This window comes from Ornithorhynchus anatinus, chromosome 21, assembly GCF_004115215.2.
Source record: "Ornithorhynchus anatinus isolate Pmale09 chromosome 21, mOrnAna1.pri.v4, whole genome shotgun sequence".
In the NCBI taxonomy this organism is placed as follows: domain Eukaryota; kingdom Metazoa; phylum Chordata; class Mammalia; order Monotremata; family Ornithorhynchidae; genus Ornithorhynchus; species Ornithorhynchus anatinus.
Window position 1 is genome coordinate 18,411,296 of NC_041748.1, and position 20,976 is coordinate 18,432,271.

At 44.1% G+C, this 20,976-nt stretch overlaps 1 protein-coding gene across 1 annotated transcript in view; it reads right to left on the minus strand.

Annotated features, from left to right (window-relative positions):
* The window catches only part of ZNRF3 (zinc and ring finger 3), a 166,277-nt gene that overhangs the window by 52,949 nt on the left and 92,352 nt on the right, over positions 1–20,976 (minus strand). The window lies entirely within an intron of this gene.

Consider the following 20,976-nt stretch of genomic DNA (forward strand, 5'->3'; position numbering starts at 1 on the left):
TCCAAGAAGGATTTGTGGTTTGGTTTCAGTCACTGGGGCTGGGAGAAAAACTTGTTTCCCTTTTCCTCCTCATTTCCTCCACACTACCCTCTGAACTTGAGGCCCTGTCCTCTGAAAAGGGAGGAAGGCAAAAGCCTATGTAATATGGTACTCTCCCAAGCACTTAGTACACTGCTCTGCACATAGTAAGTGCTCAATAAATACTATTGAATGAACAAATGGATGATGCCAACTAAGGCCAGTGTCCGGAGCATGACTCAGAAGCCTGTGGACTGTTACAAAGTGGGAACTAGATCATCTTAGGAAATTTTGAAGGGGTCCACAGGACCAAAGAGGATGGGGGTTTCAGGACCAATGAGAGACCCTGGAAGCATTTACTTCTTGTTCTTGATTACTAATGATGAACTAAAGATACGGTGTGGCTTGGTGGATACAGCATGGGACTGGAAGTCAGAAGGACCTGGCTTCTAATCCCACCTTCACCACATAATAATAATAGTGATGGCATTTGTTAAGTGCTTACTCTGTGCCAAGCACTGTTCTAAGCACTGGAGGAGACACAAGGTAATCAGGTTGTCCCATGTGGGGCTCACAGTCTTCAACCCCATTTTACAGATGAGGTAACAAGCACAGAGAAATGACTTGCCCAAAGTCACACAGCTGACCAGTGATGGAGCCAGGATTAGAACCCACAACTTCTGACTCCCAAGCCCATGCTCCTTCCACTGAGCCATGCTGCTTCTCATATGTCTGCTGTATGACCCTGGGCAAGTCACTTCACTTCCCTGGGTCTCAGTTACCTCAGCTGCAAAAATTGGAGATGAAGACTGTGAGCCCCATGTGGGACAGGGACTGCGCTCAACCTGATTAACTTGTATCTATCCCAGTGCTTAGAACAGTGACTTGCACATAGTAAGCACTTAAATGCCACAATTAAACAGAGTCCCTGTCTTTGCTCTCATCTCCCTTCTTATTCAGAATATTTCTCTATTCCAGCCAAGCTTGACTTCTTGCAGTCCCATACAACCAGAAGTCAGTCTCTCCCCTGACCCCCCCAACTCTTGCTCCCCTTAATGCAGGGTGGACCTCTTTCCGGAGACTTTCCCTTGTTAACCCTAAGGCTTCTTCACTCTCCCTCCAACTTACTCAGACCCTCTCCCCTGTGTACATACGACACAGTACATCTACAATACAGGGATCCCTTAACAGGACCTTTGAAATCTACTTCTTTGAACAACTGGAAAGCTCTAGAAACCAGCATTAAAAGGCTTGGGCATTTAAAAGTTTGAGTCCGCCCCAGCAGGCAAACGGTTCCCCTGGGGTGTTTGCTAATCAGATTAGCCTAGAGTTTATGCAAACAGCTTCGGGCTCACCATCAATCAGTTCAACTTCCTCTGTTCTGGGGTTGGCAGCTATCTTCTGATCGGATCAGCAAACAATCCAGCCTCAATCCCTCCAGGTAAACATGGCCAGGGGTCACAGGAGACCTTCCTCGGACTTTCAAGGGACTGAATGGAGCCCTCCAAAGCCCTCTAAATCAATCAGTTAGTCACTACTATTGATTAAGCGCTTATTATATGTACTGCAGTGTACTAAGCGCTTGGGAGAGTACAATACAACAGATTTAGCAGACTTGTTCCCTGTCCATAATGGAATCATAGAGGGTCTGACACTCTGATTTGAAAATTCAATCCTATTTTCCATGGAAGATGAAGGGGGGCTGTGAAAATTAAGGAAATCCATCCTGCTGATGGGGGTGGAGGTGGCGGGGGGTCTGCGGTGGAGGCGCAGAGCACTGTACTAAGCACTTGGGAGAGTACAATTTGACAAGAGTCACATTCCTTGCCCGCAACAACCTTACAGTCTAGGGTGGGGGAGACAGACATCAGTACAAATAAAAAAAATGACAGATATGTACACAAGTGCTGAGGGGCTGAAGGGAAGAGCAAAGAGAACAAGTAATCTACTCTGCCAAGCACTTAGTACAGTGCTCTGCATCCAGTAAATGCTCTATAAATACCACTGATTGATTGTATCTGGGGATGGGATAATTGGTATTTGTATAGACACGTACACACATTCATACGTGTGAAGTGTGTGCCTGGTGGTATGACATTTGTTGGTGTACATCATCAGGGCTCAAGAAAAGTTGGCTTCATTTCCTAAACAAGATTACCCGTCCGACGCTCTTTGCCCATATTCGGTGTAACGGATGTCTTCTCCTTCTACTGCTCCACCTCCCCTCAGTACCTTTGCTCATCTGAGAAGCAGTGTGGCTTTGTGGATAGAGCATGGGCCTGGGAGTTAGATGGAACTGGGTTTTATTCTGCCATATGTCTGCTGTCCTGAGCAGCAGCCTGGCGCAGTGGAAAGAGCACAGGCTTTGGAGTCAGGGCTCATGAGTTCGAATCCCAGCTCTGTCATTTGTCAGCTGGGTGACTGTGGGCAAGTCACTTAACTTCTCGGTGCCTCAGTTCCCTCATCTGTAAAATGGGGATTAAGACTGTGAGCCCCACATGGGACAACCTGATTCCCCTGTGTCTACCCCAGCGCTTAGAACAGTGCTCTGCACATAGTAAGCGCTTAACAAATACCAACATTATTATTATTATTAAGTCACTTCACTTCTCTGAGCCTCAGTTACCTCATCTGTAAAATGGGGATTAAGACTAGGAGCCCCATGTGGTACCACCTGATTGCCTTGTATCTACCCTATGTTTAGAACAGTGCTTGGCACATAGAAAGTACCATAAATACCATAATAATAATAATAATGTATTATTATTTTATGGTGCTGGGTAAGTACTTACTATGTACCAGGCACTGTACTGAGCACTGGGGTAGAGGCAGGCTAATCAGGTTGGACACAGTCCCTGGTCCATACGGGGGTCATAGTCTTAATCCCCACTTTACAGATGAGGTCACTGAGAGGCAAGTGATCTTGAGCAAGTGATTTAATCTAGAACACACAGCAGACAGTGGAGGAACTGGGATTAGAACAGATCCTCTGACTCCCAGGCCCATATTCTATCCACTGGCACTTAGGGACACTTAGATTTGCCCCTTTATTCAGCTTTCCCTCAGCCCCACAGATTTTATGTTCATATCCATAATTTACATTAATTTCTGTCTCCCCTGTAAACTCACTGTGGGCAGGGAATGGGTGATGGGTGGAAAGCTGATGTTGTCTTGTTTTGTTCTGTTTTGCTTTGCTGTCTCCCCCGTTTAGACTGTGAACCCGTCATTGGGCATGGATTGTCTCTATCTCTTGCCGAATGGTACATTCTAAGCACTTAGTACAGTGCTCTGCAGATAGTAAGCGCTCAATAAATACTACTGAATGAATAAATGAAAGCACTGTATTAAGCAGCATGGCTTAGTGGAAAGAGCACGGGCTGGGGAGTCAGTGGTTGTGGGTTCTAATCCCAGCTCCGCCACTTGTCAACTGTGTGACCTTGGGCAAGTCACAATCTCCAATTTACAGATGAGGTAACTGAGGCACAGAGAAGTTAAGACTGTGAGTCCTACATGGGACAACCTGATTACCTTGTATCTACCCCAGCCCTTAGAACAGTGCTTGGCACATAGTAAGAGCTTAAATTCCAACATCATCATCATCATCATAATTATTATTAAGCACTTGGGAGATTACAATAGAACAATAAACAGACACAGTCCTGGCCCACAGTGAGCTTACATTCAAGAGGGGGAGACTGGGATGAATATGAATAAATGAATTAGTTATGCACATAAGAAACTGAACCTCTGACCATACCCCCATGTCCTCTGTGCTCCCAAATTAGGGTGACTTCCAGCTTGACACCTCCAGAGCCCAGACCCTGGAGCTGGGGACAGCTGGAAGTTGTGGCAGGGTCAGGTTGGTTTGTGCAAAGTCCTCCCCCACCATCTAAATAACAGAACGAAGCACAAGGCGAGGGGGATTAATCAGTGCTTTAATGAACAGAGATGCTATTTCATGGGTTTTCCTGCTCACAAATGCTGAGGTGGCACATGTAAATAGGGAAGGGGACTGCTTTCTTGCAAAACACCCCATAGCAGAAGACTTCCACCGAAATAAATCAAGTGTTCCCACTGAGCAACTGTATGCAGAGCCTAGTAGTAAGTGCTTGGGAGAGTGCGAGGGAGTAAACAGACATGATGCCTGCCCTCAAGGAATTTATAAGCTAGAGGAGTCCTCACTTGTTTGTCATGCACATGAGGACAGCTTCTTCTGACATCACGACATAGACAAAAAGATACTGGCCAGTAGGCAAACGCTCCTCGATTCCCTAACAACATTCTGGCCATGATGTACCCTGGAATCATCGTGGCCTAGTGGAAAGAGCATGGGTTGGGGAGTCGGAGGCCCTGGGTTCTAATCCTGGATCTGCCACTTCTCTGCTGTGTGAACTTGGGCAAGTCGTTTCACTTCTCTGGGGCTCAGTTACCTCATCTTCAAAATGCAAAGACTGTGAGTCCTATGTGGGACTGTGCCTGACCTGATTACCTTGTATCTACCTCGGTGTTTAGTACAGTCCCTGGCACTTAGTAAGCACTTAACAAATACCATAATTATTATTATTACTATTAATCACACACTGTGGCAAGCACAGTTCTTAGTTAGGGATTTTAATTGGTTCCATAAAAACAAAACGTTACGAGAAGCAGTGCTAAATGACATGTAATTTCCCCAAAGGAAATAATGTAAAGTTAATACGTGCATTCTCTAGCTCCAAAACTTGACCAAAAAATAAATATTCAAAGAGGCAGCGTTTTTAATGATGGTATTTGTTAAGCACTTATATGTGCCAAGAACTGTACTAAGTGCATAGCTAAATGCCATTTGTTTTAGTGTGTCTGCCAAAGCTATATTGTAAACTCTTTGAGGATAAGGATCGTGCCTACCAATTCTGTTGTATTGCACTCTCCCATCAGCTTAGTACAGTGTTCTGCACACAGCAAATGCTCAGTATCAATGGCATTTATGAAGCACTTACTAGGTGCCCAACATCATTCTAAGTACTGGCTTAGATACAAGTTAATCTGTCCCTATCACACATAGAGGTCACGGTCTAAGTAGGAGGGAGAACAGGTATTTAATCTCCATTTTGTAGGTGAAGAAACTGAGTCACAGAGAAGTTTAGTGAATTACCCAGAGTCTCAGACCACACAAATGGCAGAGACAGGTTAGAGCCCAGGTCGTCTGATTCCCAGACCCGTGCTATTTCCAGTAGGCCACACAGCTTCTCAACTCTATTTCACTATTAACTATAATATTCTTTTATACTTTAATGCTCAACTGTTATATTCTCCCAAGCGCTCAGTAAAACACTTTGCATGACGTGTTAAATATTGCCAGTAATGAACACATGTAGAAAGTGAGAGATTTGGAACATTTCTGTGCACACTCCTTTGCTGTAATTAATTTTCAGAGTTATCATCCACAGTGCCTGTCAGCAAAGGGCACTTTGGCCTACTAGAGAGCTATTATCTATGATAAACAGATGCATGCTGTTACCTAATGCTCAATTCCAACTGGCTAGCCAATCTGTGGAACTACTTCAAAGGAAAGAATGGGGACAACGTTAATGTGCATTTTGCAGCAAAGACCCTTTAAGAGAGCCTTCATGAAAGAGTCCTGAAAGAAGTGCATTAAAATAGGATGGATGTGCCGCTGAAGAGTAAAGGCCAATCAAATGCCCCATAGTGTTTCAGGAGATGTAGTAAATTACACAATCGGACAACCGAATACCTTGGCTGCACAAGCTGAAGCCAATGACAAAATAACTGTGCGGCAGTGATCAATTGGCATGAGTGACAGAAAGCCAGAAACAGTAATAATGCTAACAACTGTGGTAGTTGCTAAACGCTTACAATGTGTCAGGCACTGTACTAAGCACTGGGGTGGATGCAAGAAAATGAGGTTGGATACAACCCCTGTCCCACATGGGGCTCAGAGTCTCAATCCCCAGTTTACAGATGAGGTAACTGAGGATCAAAGAAGCGAAGTGACTTGCCCAAGGCCACACAGCAGACAACAGACAGAGCCGAGATTAGAATTCATGTCCTTCCAACTCCCAGGCCCGTGCTCTATCCATTATACCAAGCTATCATGAAGGAATATGAGGGTTAATTATTTGGCGTGGTGAAGGGATGGATGATTTGCCTTCCTTCCTCCAGCACCTGAAAGTTGTGTAATCCTATAGTAATTTTTAAAATAATAATAATAATGTTGGCATTTGTTAAGTGCCTATTTTGTGCAGAACACTGATCTAAGCGCTGGGGTAGATACAGGGTAATCAGGTTGTCCCACATGAGGCTCACAGTCTTAATCCCATTTTACAGATGAGGGAAATGAGGCAGAGAAGTCAAGTGACTTACCCACAGTCACACAGCTGACAGGTGGCAGAGGCAGGATTCGAACCCATGACCTCTGACTCCCAAGCCCGTGCTCGTCCCATTGAGCCATACTGCTTCCATGTCTGTTCCATGTGTTTCCACATTTTCATTCTATTTCTACTTACGGTCAGTTCTGCCATAACCTAAGTTTCCATTATGCTTTTTGGACAGAACACTATGGCAAAATTAGGAAATGTTTCTCTGACACCACATGCTTGTCTAAATACTAAGGGACTTGGTGTGAGAAGAAACTGTCTTAATTGTTTTGGGTACATGTGTAACGTCCAACAAGGCCTGAGAACTAACACTAGAGTCATCGGGAACACAACTGCTGCCTCAGAAACCATTTCCAAAATTCTCACCTTTGTATTAAATTTATTACTTCTCTGCTAAAAGTGATGGGACAAGCAAAAAAAGGATTACCAGGAGGAGGAAATTCCAGCACAGAAACAGCAATGCAGCCAAAATAATTATTCATCAGCTAATAATTCAGCCAGCCTGCTTGCTTCCAATTTCCCTTTTTGCTGCACTTCTCTGATCTCCGGCACTCTACTGGATAGGGTTTGTGTGGAGGAACCAAATATCACCATTGTAGTTTCCAGGATCAGACCAAGTTGTCCAGTTGTTTTTTTTAAAAAAACAGTACTTATGTGCTTACTATGTACCAAGCACTGTACTAAGCACTGGAGTAGATAAAAGCTAATCAGGTTTGACACAGTCTCCGTCCCACATAGGGCTCACAGCCTTAATCCCCATTTTACAGATGAGGTAACTGAGGCACAGAGAATTTAAGTGACATGCCTCAGGTCACATAGCAGAGGCAGATCCTTGCTCTACCCACTAGATCATGCTGCTTCCTAGTCATTTCTTAGAAAGCCTTGACCTACCTATAACATTTTTTAAAACTGAAAACTTCTGGCCTTCTGCCAATCCATAAGGAAGCCCATTTAACAAGTTGATAAATGTACTTCATTATCACTTCAGGGTTTATTTTTTAGACATTTTACAGTGATTTAGCTGTAGTAAAGGTTATTTAGTAATTCACTGAATTCAAATTTGGAGAAGCACAACAGATTCATGTTAGCCGAGTTAGCTGTAAAATCCTTGTGGGCAGGTATCTCCCAAAAACACAATACAGTGCTCTGTACACAGTAAGTGCTCAATAAATACCATTCATTGATTAATGGATGGCAAAAGGGGCCCGAACACATCCATTAATTTCTTAAGTGCTTGGGAGACTGAGGCTAGTAGCAAAAGCCTCACTTTACAGGTGGGAGATAGGAGATGGATTTTAAGGAATTTACCTTTATGGTTCAGTGAGTCAGCACTGATGAGTGGAATCCACATTTCCCCCACCTCCATCATCATCAGTCAATGCTTTTATTTGGATCCCCTCACTTGCTCCCTCTGTTCTGGAATCTGCAAGAAGGCTGGCCTTTATAATTATTACTTTTGAAATCTTAGTCAAAGGAGTTTGAAAGGATCCACAGTCCAGTAATAATAATAATAATATTAATAATAATAATAATAATGTTGGTATTTGTTAAGCGCTATGTGCAGGGCACTGTTCTAAGCACTGGGGTAGATACAGGGTCATCAGGTTGTTACAGGGTCATCAGGTTGTCCCACATGAGGTTCACAGTTAATCCCCATTTTACAGATGAGGTAACTGAGGCACAGAGAAGTCAAGTGACTTGCCCACAGTCACAAAGCTGACAGGTGGCAGAGCCGGGAGTTGAACCCATGACCTCTGACTCCCAAGCCCGGGCTCTTTCCACTGAGCCACGCTACTGGACTTCATTAATAATCCCCAAAATGAAGTGTTGTCTGTAGTTCAGATTCCAGGTATTGTGGAAGCACAATGGTCAGGGCCCTGCATCTGTCCCCTTCTCTCCCTGACTTTCCCACCCTAGTGATGACACCGAATTATCGTAGAAGAAAACTTCACAGACCCAGCCTTGCGTGTTCCCTGCCGGCATTCATAGCAATAAACTTGAACACAAGGCAGTTTGTGAAGTTTCTCTTCCATAGTACCCTAGGGTATTGGGAGAGTCAGTGCCACAAGAATGTAGGTTTGGTTATCAGAAACTCCTGTCCGTGCACCTGGAGTTTCTAAGGAATCCTCCTCCTCTTGCCAAAGTCTAGCTAAGGGAGCTTGGTCGGTTGCGGGAGGAGGGCGGAAAGCTTCTCCTGTGGTTGGTCTCCTATTGGATCTGAACGGTGAGAAGCAGGGTGGCCTAATGGAGAGCGTCTGGGGTCTGGGACTCAGAAAGACCTGGGTTCTCATCCCCGCTCTGTCACTTGTCTGCCATGTTTACTTTTGTGATATCACTGCACTTCTCTGGGCCTCAGTTACCTCATCTGAAAAATGTGAGTCCCATGTGGGACAGGGTCTGTCTCCATCCTGATTAGCTTGCATCCATCCCAGGACTTAGTCCAGTGCCTGGCACATGAGAAGCAGCGTGGCTCAGTGGAAAGAGCACGGGCTTTGGAGTCAGGGCTCATGAGTTCGAATCCCAGCTCTGCCACTTGTCGGCTGTGTGACTGTGGGCAAGTCACTTCACTTCTCTGCGCCTCTGTTCCCTCATCTGTAAAATGGGGATTAAGACTGTGAGCCCCACGTGGGACAACCTGATTCCCCTATGTCTACCCCAGTGCTTAGAACAGTGCTCGGCACATAGTAAGCGCTTAACAAATACCAACATTATTATTATTAAGCGCTTAGCAAATGTCACTAGTATTATTATTTTTGTCTCTCCCTAATCACTGCCCTCACCTCCTCCCCATTTTAAGAGGCCACCAGCTTCAAAGGATGTTCTGAAAAGAGGTGTGACCACAATCTAGGACCTTTAATAAATGACTGCTTTAGCAGGCAGGCCCAACAGGCTTCTTTAATAATAATAATAACAATAATAGTAATAGTAATAATAATGGTATTTGTTAAGTGCTTACTCTGTGCCAGGCATTGGACTAAGTGCTGGGGTGGATACATGAAAAACGGGCCAGACACGATCCCTGACCCACATGGGGCTCACAGAATCCCCATTTTACAGTTGAGGGAACTGAGGTGCAAAGAAGTGAAGTGACTCTCCCAAGGTCACACAACAGACAAGTGGTGGAGCCGGGATTAAAACCCAGGTCCTTCTGACTCCCAGGCCTGTGCTCTATCCACTAGGTTTCACTGCTTCTCATGCTGCTTCAGTATTTCTATGTATTTGTGGGAGAAAAAACAGGCAGCAGGAAAGACTGAAATATACCATCTCTTCCCTGGGGCTGAGGCCCTTTTTCTTGAACAGGATTTTAAAAGCTGCTTAGTAACTGGTAATTAAAAATACATCCGTAGTATACTCTGCTCAACTATCTGGACAGCTGTTTAGATGATCTCTTCCTAATCCTCAACATCCTTATGCAGTAGATTGGGATTTTACATCTGGGGAAATTGTCAATCTGCTTCACAATGCCATGTCTGGATAATTAATTACAAAATTAAGAAGTTCAGGCTTTAATTCCCAAGACTGTTGTCCAGTCATCGAACATTATCCCTCACAAACCATGCAAAGCATGTGATGTTGTAAAGAAGGCTCTGGGGAAATTTTTATACCATCTCCTGGTTACTTAATAAATGATAGGAATTTATTGCAATTACTTTAATAAAAAATATTAATTGGGAACTCAACAGCATCTCATTTATCTTTCATTCACCTTTAGAACAAAGAGGGCAGTGCTTAGTAGGTACTTAAAATACACATTTACTCATACAACTTCTGGCATAATTTTTCAACTCTAAAATGGAGATGGGAAGGTTATTATGTGGGGAATTAGGTCTAGCAATAAGGGGAATGGGATGAAAAAAAGAAAGGAGGGGGGAATAAAACCAAAGTTAAGAAGAACCTGAATGTCTACCATATACTCCCATGTGATGTACACTGTAGGCACTTAATGGATCAACTCCTTCTCCACCTTGGTCATCCTTCTCATTCTTCTCTCCCACCTCCTCCAAAAACAGCTATCACTGCTTAAAATTAAGTAGTTCAAAAACAATCTTATTGCCTCCTCAAAAACTGGGGTGGTGCAGTTATGTAGTGGAAGCAACTAATTTTCTCATGGCATTTGCTAAGCGCTTACTATGTGCCAGGCACTGAACTAAGTGCTGGGGTAGATATATATTTACCAGTTTGGACACTATTCACAACTCACACCGGGCTCACAGTCAGTCCTCATTTTACAGGCGAAATAGCTGAGATCCAGAGAAGTGAAGTGATTTGCCCAAGATCACACAGCAGACATGTGGTGGACCCAGGAATAGTAGCCAGGTCCCCTGACTCCCAGGCCCGGGCTCTTTCCACTATGCTAGGCTGCCCCCCCTATGCTAATAAACTTGGTACCAGTAACTGGGTAGCTTTCAATATATCCAAATCCCTGAAAATACCCACTAGTTATATATCAGTGCTACTTATTGAGTGCTTACTATGTGTACTATGTGCAGAGCACTGTACTAAGCGCTTGGGAGAGTACAATACAACAGAATTGGCAGACACATTCCCCGCCCGTAACGACCTTACAGTATATACATATATATACTGCATATATATATATGCGCTGAGAAGCAGTGTGGCCTAGTGGATACCCTGGGGCCCTGGAGATGCAACCATGTCTCTGCTTGTGTGCAAAGAATCTTCAGTTTCTCTTTGTAACAAGATCTTCTTTTGGGAAAGAAGGAACAAGCTGACAAATATGGGCCCACCACAGCTTGGGATCCTGAAATCAGCTCTCTCAGACAAAGCTGCTGCATTTGAGAAAGGGTGGTTGGGTCTCTTCACCTCGAATGGGCTGCCCACTAAAGTCCTTGGCCAAGTGGGAAGTGGCACAGCCCCGTGCACAGCACACGGGCCGGGGAGTTGGAAGGACCTGGGTTCTAATCCTGACTCCATCGCTTGTCTGTCTCGCAGAAGTCACTTGGCTTCTCTAGGCTTCAGTGACCTAAACAGTAAAATGGGGATTCAGGGCTGTGAGCCCCATGTGGGACAGGGACTGTGTCCAACCTGATTAACTTGTATCGACTCCAGCGCTCAGTACAGTGCTTGAACATAATTAGCACTCTCAACTGTGAGCTCACTGTGGGCAAGGATTGTCACTCTTCATTGTTGTACTTTCCCCAAGCACTTAGTACAGTGCTCTGCACACACTAAGCGCTTAATACATTGAATAAATGAATGACTGAATTTAATACAACTAAAAAAAGTTTAGAAGGTCTGTATTCCTAAACTTCTCCTTTCTGGCTGACAACTCTCCTATCTTGCCTTTTTCAGAGAGGCAAATGAGCTAATTTACCAGTGGGTAAGCTTTTTCATTCTTTTCAATGCTGGCCAGTAACTGCTCCATGTAATAGTCACTGGCAGAGCTAAAAGTAGAGCTATTTCCCATAGTTTTTAACAAGATCCTTTGGCGTGAACCAAATAATATATAAAGCTATCCTTCAGTTTGCAGATGATCCTACCAGTGGGTGAGATTTTTAATCCTTATAATAACCATCATAATTGTGGTATTTGTTAAGCGCTTACTATGTGCCAGGCACAGAATTAAGGCTGGAGAAGATACATGCAAATCGGGTTAGACACAGTCCCTGTCCCAAATAGGACTCACAGTCTGAATCCCCGTCATACTGATGAGGTCACTGAGGCACAGAGGAAGTGAAGTGACTTGCCCAGGGTCACACAGCAGAGAAGTAGCAGAGCCAGGACTACAACCCAGGTTGTTCTGACTCCAAGGACCTTGGCTTGATCCACTAGGCCATGCTGCTTCTGTACAAGTATGGCTGAAAACACCAAAATATTTCCAAAACATGGTGTGATAATGATTGCCACTTACTGCTCTACTGAATTCAATACTCAGGAGGCCTGATTCAGGTCTCACAATGATCCCAAAGTTTCTGTCTTAAGTTACCCCCTTCTGTCTTAAGACACCCCGTTTCTATGCCCTAAGGCCTCATTTCCCCTAACGGCACTCCCCTTTGCATTTGGCTGTCTACACTTAAGGATAATACAATTCAACTAATTTTGTTGTATTGTACTCTCCTGAGCTCTTAACACAGTGCTCTGCACACAGTGCTCAATAAATACCACCAATCTGATTGATTCATTCTCAAAGCTGCAAACCAGGCTATCTAATTTATTTATAATAATGTCTGTCTCTTCCCCTCTAGACTGTAAGCTTATTCTGGGTATGGAATGTGTCCACTTCTTGTTCTATTGTACTCTTCCAAATTCTTGGCACAGTGCTCTGCACACAGTAAGGGCTCAAAAAATATGATCGAATGAACGGTCTCCTGCTATCTCTCTACTGTTCACTGCTATACAACCTCAGCTAAGGTTACGCTAAGTATGGTGTGTAGACAGCGTTGATGAAATGGGTCTATAAGTCACATGTGGCACCTGGGGTAAATCCAGATCTCACTACCATAAAGAAGGTCAGACATTATAAGAGTTTGCTAGAGTTTGGCCTAAATCTTAAGATCATACCACACTGACAAGACAGTCAGGCTTATAAGGCTTCTTGATTGAGTTATCTACCTTTATCTAATCTTGCATTCATTCATTCATTCAATTGTATTTATTGAGCACACTTACTGTTTGCAGAGCATTGTACTAAGAGCTTAGAAAGTACAATCCAGCAACCAATAGATCATTAAATGGCGTGTTTCCCAGGTAGCTGAATTTAATTAATTTAGTAGAATTTAGGGAAGCAGACTGACCTTGTGGAAAGTGTCTCTGCTTCCTTGTCTGCTGTGGGATTATGGGCAAGTTACTTAATTTCTCTATGCCTCAGTTCCCTCATCTATAAAATGGGATTAAGACAGTGAGCCCCATGTGGGCATGGACTGGATTCAACCAAAGAGAGACCAAAAAAATGCATGGGTTAAGTCAAAGGATTTAATCCCATTCTGCCACTTTCATTCATTCATTCAATCGTATTTTGGGTATGACATTTAACATTTCTGTACCTCAGTCTCCTCAACTGTAAAATAGGGGTGCAATACCTGTTCTTCCTCCTAGTTTGACTGTGAACCTGATGTGGGACAGGTGCTGTGTCTGAGCTGTTTAAGTTGTTTGTACCCCAGCGCTTAGAACAGTGCTTGACACATAGTAAGTGCTTAAAATCTTTTTTTTTTTTTAAAGGGGGGGCATTTAACTGTATTGTCAATGGAAATTCTTGGTTCTGCACAGGATTTGCTAGGGGTAGGTAGGAAGAAACCATGATCCTCACAGTAACTGATGCTGTTCATGCTTTGCCGATTCTCAGAAGAGGATGGAATTATTCACGTTTTCTTGGGTGTGTGTTCCAGAACACAGTTGTCAGCAATTAAGAGTTCCCATATGAGTGACTGAAAGATTTAGGATGATTTTCTCAGCCAGCTGAGTTAATCGTGGTTTAAACAATTCTACATAAGAAAGGATCTGACAAGGCCCTTCCTATTCAGACCAGCCAGCTAGATCACTGAGGAGAAATCTTGCCCCAGCCCAGAACACTGATGGAGTTGAATGCTTTTGCAGGGTCTATTCCTTTACTTCTCCTCATTTCCCCTTTTGCCTACTCCCTTCTCTGTCGCTCTGACTTGCTCCCTTTATTCACCACCCACTACCCCCAGACCCAAATGACTTATGTACACATACATAATTTACTTATATTAATGACTGTCTCCCGCTTCTAGACTGTAAATTCGCTAAGGGCTTGGAATGTGTCTGTCATATTGCAGGGTTGTACTCTCCCAGGCACTTAATACAGTGTCCTGCACAGAGTAAGTGCTCAATAAATACGAATAAATTATTCTCCTAAATCTGTCCTCCAGCAAGAATCAGGTCCACCGTTCTTTGATGTTTGATTGATTTAACACAGGTCTGGCTGGGATCTTGCCAGCTCACTACCTCTTGGGAAGTGGTGTCATCCCATGTCAGGCACAAGAATTGACTGTGGAAACAATCTTGAGGACCATGATCAGAGTGCCATCTTTGAAAGCCCATTTCATTTTCCCTGAGTTCCATCCTGTGGAGGAATTGAGTGGTAATATCATCTCCTTGCTTGAAACCCTCAAATCAAATCACTCAATGGTATTTATGCAGCAGGATTATCATTAGAACTGGGAACTAATAATAATAATAATAATAGTAATAATTATTAACAGAGAGTGGAGCAATCTGACCTCTTCAGTGGGACAGGAGCAGTGGTTTGGGGTCTGAACACACTTTTCAGCCAAATGAGGAAATCCTTGGTTTGGTTTCTGTCAGAAGAGCATTGCATCTCTTCAGCTTTGGCATTTGACTACTTGCTGTGCATGTGTCAATCAATCCTACTTACTGCTTACTGTATGCACAGCAGGGTACTAAACACCTGGGAAAGTAAAACAGAGTGGGTAGACATTTTCCCTACTCCTCACTAATTTACAGACTAGAGGGGGATATTTATTAATTCATTCAGTCCTATTACTGAGAGTCTACTGTGTACAAAAACGTTAAACCCTTGGGAGAGCACAGTATAAAAATAAAAACACAGTTATTTCCCTATTTATTAATGTATATTAATGTCTGTCTCCCCCTGTAGTCTGTGAGTTTGTGGGCAGGGAATGTGTCTGTTTATTGTTATATTATCCTCTCCCAAGTGCTTCATACAGTGTCTTGTACACAGTAAGTGCTAAATATGACTGAGTGAATGAATTCCCTGCCCACAAGGAGCTTATAGTCTAGGATAAGACTACTGGGATACAGACATTAATATAATTATGGCTTTGTACCTAAGTGCTGAGGGGCTTAGGGAGGGGTGAATAACGGGTGCTAATTCAAGAGCAAGGGTGAGTTTATTCTTCTAATAAACACCACACGAAATGCTATACCTGGTTGGAACAACAGCCAGTTTGTGTAACTACAGGTGGCCATGAGACATGCTCAGATACAGAGCTTGCTGGTTTCCCTCCTTGACACCAATCCCCACAGTTAAGGAAGTACCTTGGATGTATCACTAAAAGTCTCCCCCTATTAGCCAGTTGGAGATCTTTCATTGATTAAATCAAACCTCCCTAGAACTCACTAATATATTTCTGCTAGCACAAAGAGGAATTCCATAAGCCTCCCATTCACTGAGAGTTTTCTTCTGCTTCAAACTTATCACAATCCAGCTGGTGCCCTCTGTCTTGTAGGATTTAGTGAATGATGCCTCTGGGCTCGCCTTGTCTAGTCTCCATGAATCTGTAAGCTTCAAGAGTCCCCCTCTTGTCTGTTCTCTAAGTGGAAAAATCCATATCTTGGTGCTGAAGCCTCTTGTGGAAGCTACTCTAATTTCCTAATCTTTTTGGTTAGTCTTCTCCACCTAAGAGGAGCTTATTCTCCAGCTGTACTGTGCCTCATATAAATCTGAATTTTTTTAATGATGCCTTTGATTTGTCAATTAGGCTTGTGCAACAATTTGTTCACAACATCCCTGTGAGGTAGGAAGAGAGATATTTTCCCCCATTAAAGGTAGGGAAACTGAGGAACAAAGATGTTGGATGACCATCCCGAGACAACAGTGGGAAGCAAAAGCACATTTCCACAGATATTTAAAGAGACTCATGGCAGAAATAACAACATCCGACAACCTGGCCATAATAGGAGATGTCAGTGCTCAAATCGTGGAGGGGCTTAAACATTGGGAAAATGGCATCAGACCACAGTGAACTGGCATTCTAAACTGGAATGGTAGATTTTTTTACTCCTTGACTGTGCCAAACACTATCTTGTGATCACCTACACAATCACTTTTTTCTCCCCCTCACAGTAATTGTTAAGCACTATGTGTCGAATACCATTGTAAGCACTAGTTAATTAAGTTGGACACAGTCCCTACCCTGCAAGCTGATCCCAGTTTAAGTAGGAGGGAGACCAGATATCCCCTTTTTACAGTTGGGGAAACTGAGGCCCAGAGAAGTGAAGTACCTAATCCAAGGTCACACAGCAGACAAGTGGCAGAGCTAGGATTAGAACCCAAGTCCTTCCAACTCCCAGGCCCAGGCTCTCTCCATTAGGCCACATTGCCTTCTTTGCCTGTAGAACAAAATGATATACTCCCAATCTAAAAAGTGGCATCTCACTGAATCTCTCAATGGAGCAGAAAGGTACATATGGAAGTGCTGGATGAATCATCATCTGCTAGCTCCAAGCTCACACAGAAAAATGGCCATTGCATCAAAAGGTGTCCTCCCAAGGGCCCAGATGGCTAAACATTAGGCTCTGGATGGCAAAGACACCAGCCAAGAGTTCTACTGCAGCTCTGTTGTAATAAGGAACCTAAAAGATGATCTCCAACAAACGGAGCATGGGCATTTCTCTGCAGCAGCCTGGGACCGGAATCTAGTCCCCACTCCTCCATTTGTCTGTTGTGGGTTCTTGGGCAAGTCACTTCAATTCTCTGTGCCTCGATTTCATCATCTGGAAAATAAGGATTCAAGACCTGTTCTCCCCGCTCTGCCTTATACTGTGAGCCCCATGTGGGACAGGCACCACATCAGACCTTGTATTTACTCCAGCCCTTAATACAGTGCTTGGCACACAGTCAGCATGTAACAAATATTATCATCATCGACCAGGACCAAAACCTAGGGAGGCCTCGCAGTGCAGCACTCTTTCCGTGAGACCAACTTGCCTCTCCACTGGGAACTTAGATTACAACACTGCTGTCTTTAAACTGAGTTTTCCCATCCATTTTCATTTGAATGATTTCCTTCTGTAGATACATAGTGAAAAAGGAAGGAGAGGGAAAGCTCTACGTTCCCATTTCATCTTCCTATTTCTAATTCCCGCCCTCCCCACCGTTCTCCTACATACTTTTCAAAATGCCTGACATGGCTGTGGTTGAACAGATTCCTCCCTTGAATACCTTTCAACAAGTCTCAACATTCTCGCCTAGGATTTTTTTTTTAACCCAAGTTTATTTGGCTGCATCACTGCACTTATTCTGACATCCCACTGTTCTCCTAGCCCCTCATGTTATATCCCTCAAGATCAATGAGACAAGAATTCGAAAACCAGACTGCTTACAAGGAACCTGACTCCTCACCCAGGTGCCTTTTGCCATTTCTTGCTGGGAGCTGGTTTGATGTTAGGCTCAGAAAAAAAAATAATAGAAAGAGAAAGAGTAGTCGAGCAAATTAACATGAAGTTCTAAAAGAGAAACTAGCATATTATGAAAGGACGTTATCAGGTTCTGTGCTTCAACCACCTCTACAGCAAATGTGTGGCTTCCTGCTTCGTTTGGATTAAGTTCTTTCATTGGTGATTTCATTCGGGAGCAATCTTGGTGCCAAACTGCACCACTCAACAAGCTCCTAACCACACAAAACAAGGAACAAAGCGCTGACGGCTGCCCAGGAGGAACCCGAGGAGAAATGCTTAACACAAGAGGTTGGGGTTTTGCCACCCTGCCCTCTCGGGCTGGCAGATGCCCCAAACCACTCAAGGATTTTCCAAAGAAAGCCACAGAACGGATCCTCTTAACTGACAGGAGATCATCGGGACCTCAATTTGATCTCCAAGGGCTCTCCCTTTGTCCTTAAATTGTAAAGACAATGTAACCCTTTGAGGGCCACACCAACGGAACACATATATAGCCAACTCTCCAATAAAACCAACAGAGCCACCCAGCTCAGGAGATCACTCTCTGAATCAGGTACATGGAGGGAAGGGGGAAAAGGAAGGAGAGAGGGAGAGAGAGAGAATGAGAATGTTTGTGTGTGTGTGTGTGTGCGCGCGCACGTGGGCACACGTTTGGGTGGGGGAATTGGGTGGGAAGAGACAAGGGAGAAAGTGTCCCATTAAGATCACTCACAATTCTGACACCAGAATCTGTAAGAGAGAGCTGTCATGCTCCTTCTTAGATGGCCACCCTGCCTTTCAAAGAGCAACAAAAACCTACATGTGGCTTTCATTGCTTTCCTACAGTCATAAAGCTCCAAAGTCATGTGATTTTATTATTATTTAGCCTGCTGTATTGGAAGAGTTTCCAAGAGGGCCAGAAGGACCTTCTAAAAGCAGCTTTGGAGCTCTTGTGTTCTCAAACAAGGGTGTGGGCAATAAGACTGGGTAACTGACAGTATCTGTGGGTTATAGAGAGTGGGTCAGATAAGGCAGGTCCCACTGCTAAATACCCCTTCTGCTGCCCAGATGTCTTAGCATCTTGGAGTGCTTTAGGAAGTCCCAGTTGCTCAGTGCTGCCAAGCCCAGATCCTATTGTGCCTAATGTTTTTGCCCAGTTGAGAAGTGCAAGCACACGGGTCTTGGTGCCGTTTCTTCCGTGTGTCAGGGGCTGAGCCCCAGGGTCATGGGTGTGCATAATGTTGTCGCCTCAGTCTCACAGATCAAATGTAGGAGGGGAGTTTGGGGTAACACCGTGGTTGCAAGCTTCCGGGACAGGAAGGGAGGTGCCAGTATCAACCATGATCGGACTAGTCTGAAAGTTTGCTCTGGACAGGGACTATGTCTACCAACTCTGTCATACTCTACTCTTCCCAGTACTCTGCTCTTGCACCCAGTAAGCGCTCAGGTTTAGAGAAGGGGCCGACTGAGTCCAAGCTTCCAGGGGGTGGGGGATCATCCCGGTGGAAAGGTGAGACCATACAGCCAGAGAGGGTTTGCAGCTGGTGGGGAAGTTCGGGGAGTCATCTGAAGACAGGTGGCGATTGAAACCATTTGAGATGAGCTCCCTAAGAGAGGAGGTGGAGTGACAAGATTAGGGAACCCGAGAAGATCCTCTAGACTGAAAGCTCATTGTGGGCAGGGAATCTGCCTGTTTGTTGTTACATTATACTTTCCCAAGTGCTTAGTACAGTGCTTTGCACACAGTAAGCGCTCAATAAATATGAATGAATGAATCCTTGCAGGATGCCCACAGTTAGGAGTCAGAAGTGGTCAGGGAAGTAGGAGGTGGAATCGCAGGAGTACTGGAACAGTGAAACCAAGGTTTTTTGGAGGAAGAAGGGGTCAGCAGTGCCAAAGACAGCCAAGAGGTCAAGGAAGGACGAGACTGAGTAGTTTATTTTAATGTCTGTATTCATCTCTACACTGTAAGCTCAATGGGGGCAGGGAGAGTGTCTGTTTATTATTGCACTGTACTCTCCTAAGTGCTTAGTACAGTGCTCTGCCCAGAGTAAGTGCTCAATAAATGACTGAATGAATAAAAACTGCCTCTCCCAAGCACTTAGAACAGTGCACCGCACACAGTAAGCACACAATAAAGAACACTGAGTGGAATGGCCTTAGTTATGACGAGGTCATTAGTGACCTTGGACTGCACCATCTTGACTGTGTGAAGGACGTGAAAACCAGAGTGAAGTGGATCTAGAAGATGGTGTGGAGGATGGGAAGGTCGTGGGTTTCTGTGACGTGTTCAAGATGTTTGGATACAAATAATAACTGTGGTATTTAAGTGTTTTCTATGTGCCAAACACAGTACTAAGCACTGGGGTAGATACAAAAAAGATCAGGTCCCAAATGGGGCTCACAGTCTACGTAGGAAGAGAACAGGTGTTACATCACCATTTTGCCACTGAGGGAATTGAGGCACAGAGATGTTAAGTGATTTGCCCAAGGTTACACAGTGGGTAAGTGGCAGAGCTGGGATTAGAATCCAGATCTTCTGACTCCCAGCCCTTTCCATGAGGGGATACTGCTTACCATTGGGTAGCTGTCCCTAGCTAGGACACCATGGCTCTCACCTGAAATTGGAGGAAGGGGCCAGAGGGGACTGAAGGAGTCTCTAAGCCCTGTGTTGTGTAGGAGGTGGTCACTCATCAGAAATAAACCCCCTTCATGATCAATGAGGGCTGTGACTGTGTTCAATTGCAAAGCCTTGAAGTCACGAATCTTCGTGCCCTAAACCATTCCTATTATGATTCTCTCAAACTTTATATTCAAGGCCTGATGCTAATGAGACACTCTATAGCCCAAAGGCAATACCCGACTTCCTGTTAATCAATCAGTGGTATTTATTGAGTGCAGAGCAATTTACTAAGAGCTTGGGAGAGTATAATAAAGCAGAATAAGCAAAAATATCCCTTGCCACTACAGAGCTTACAGTCTAAAGGCGAGCTTAACCCCTCATTTCTCTGCATCGTTACCTTGGGAACCTCCCCAATCTGTAGCTCGAATGTGCTTGGCCACATGGGAGGTGAAATTCATTCATTCACTTGTTCATTCAATTGTTTTTATTCAGCGCTTACTGTGTGCAGAGCACTGTACTAAGCGCTTGGAAAGTACATTTCGGCAATGGCTTTAACGGTAGTTTCTGAGGCTCAAGAGAAATGATGAGTCTCTGAAACTGGGCTACTTTCACCCGTGATCTCCCTGCCCCATAAATCCTAATGATTTGCCATGAAAATTTATCTCAACTCAAACATTCAATTTAGCAATGTGCCCTCATATAAAAAACACACCCGTAGTAATTATTTTCTGTAGCAGAGTCATTTTCCATTCTATTTTTCTTTTCTTTGGGTGCAAACATTTGGGGACAGAGAAGTGATGTGGGGGAGGGGAAGGAGTTAGAGGAAAAGTAGTTAGA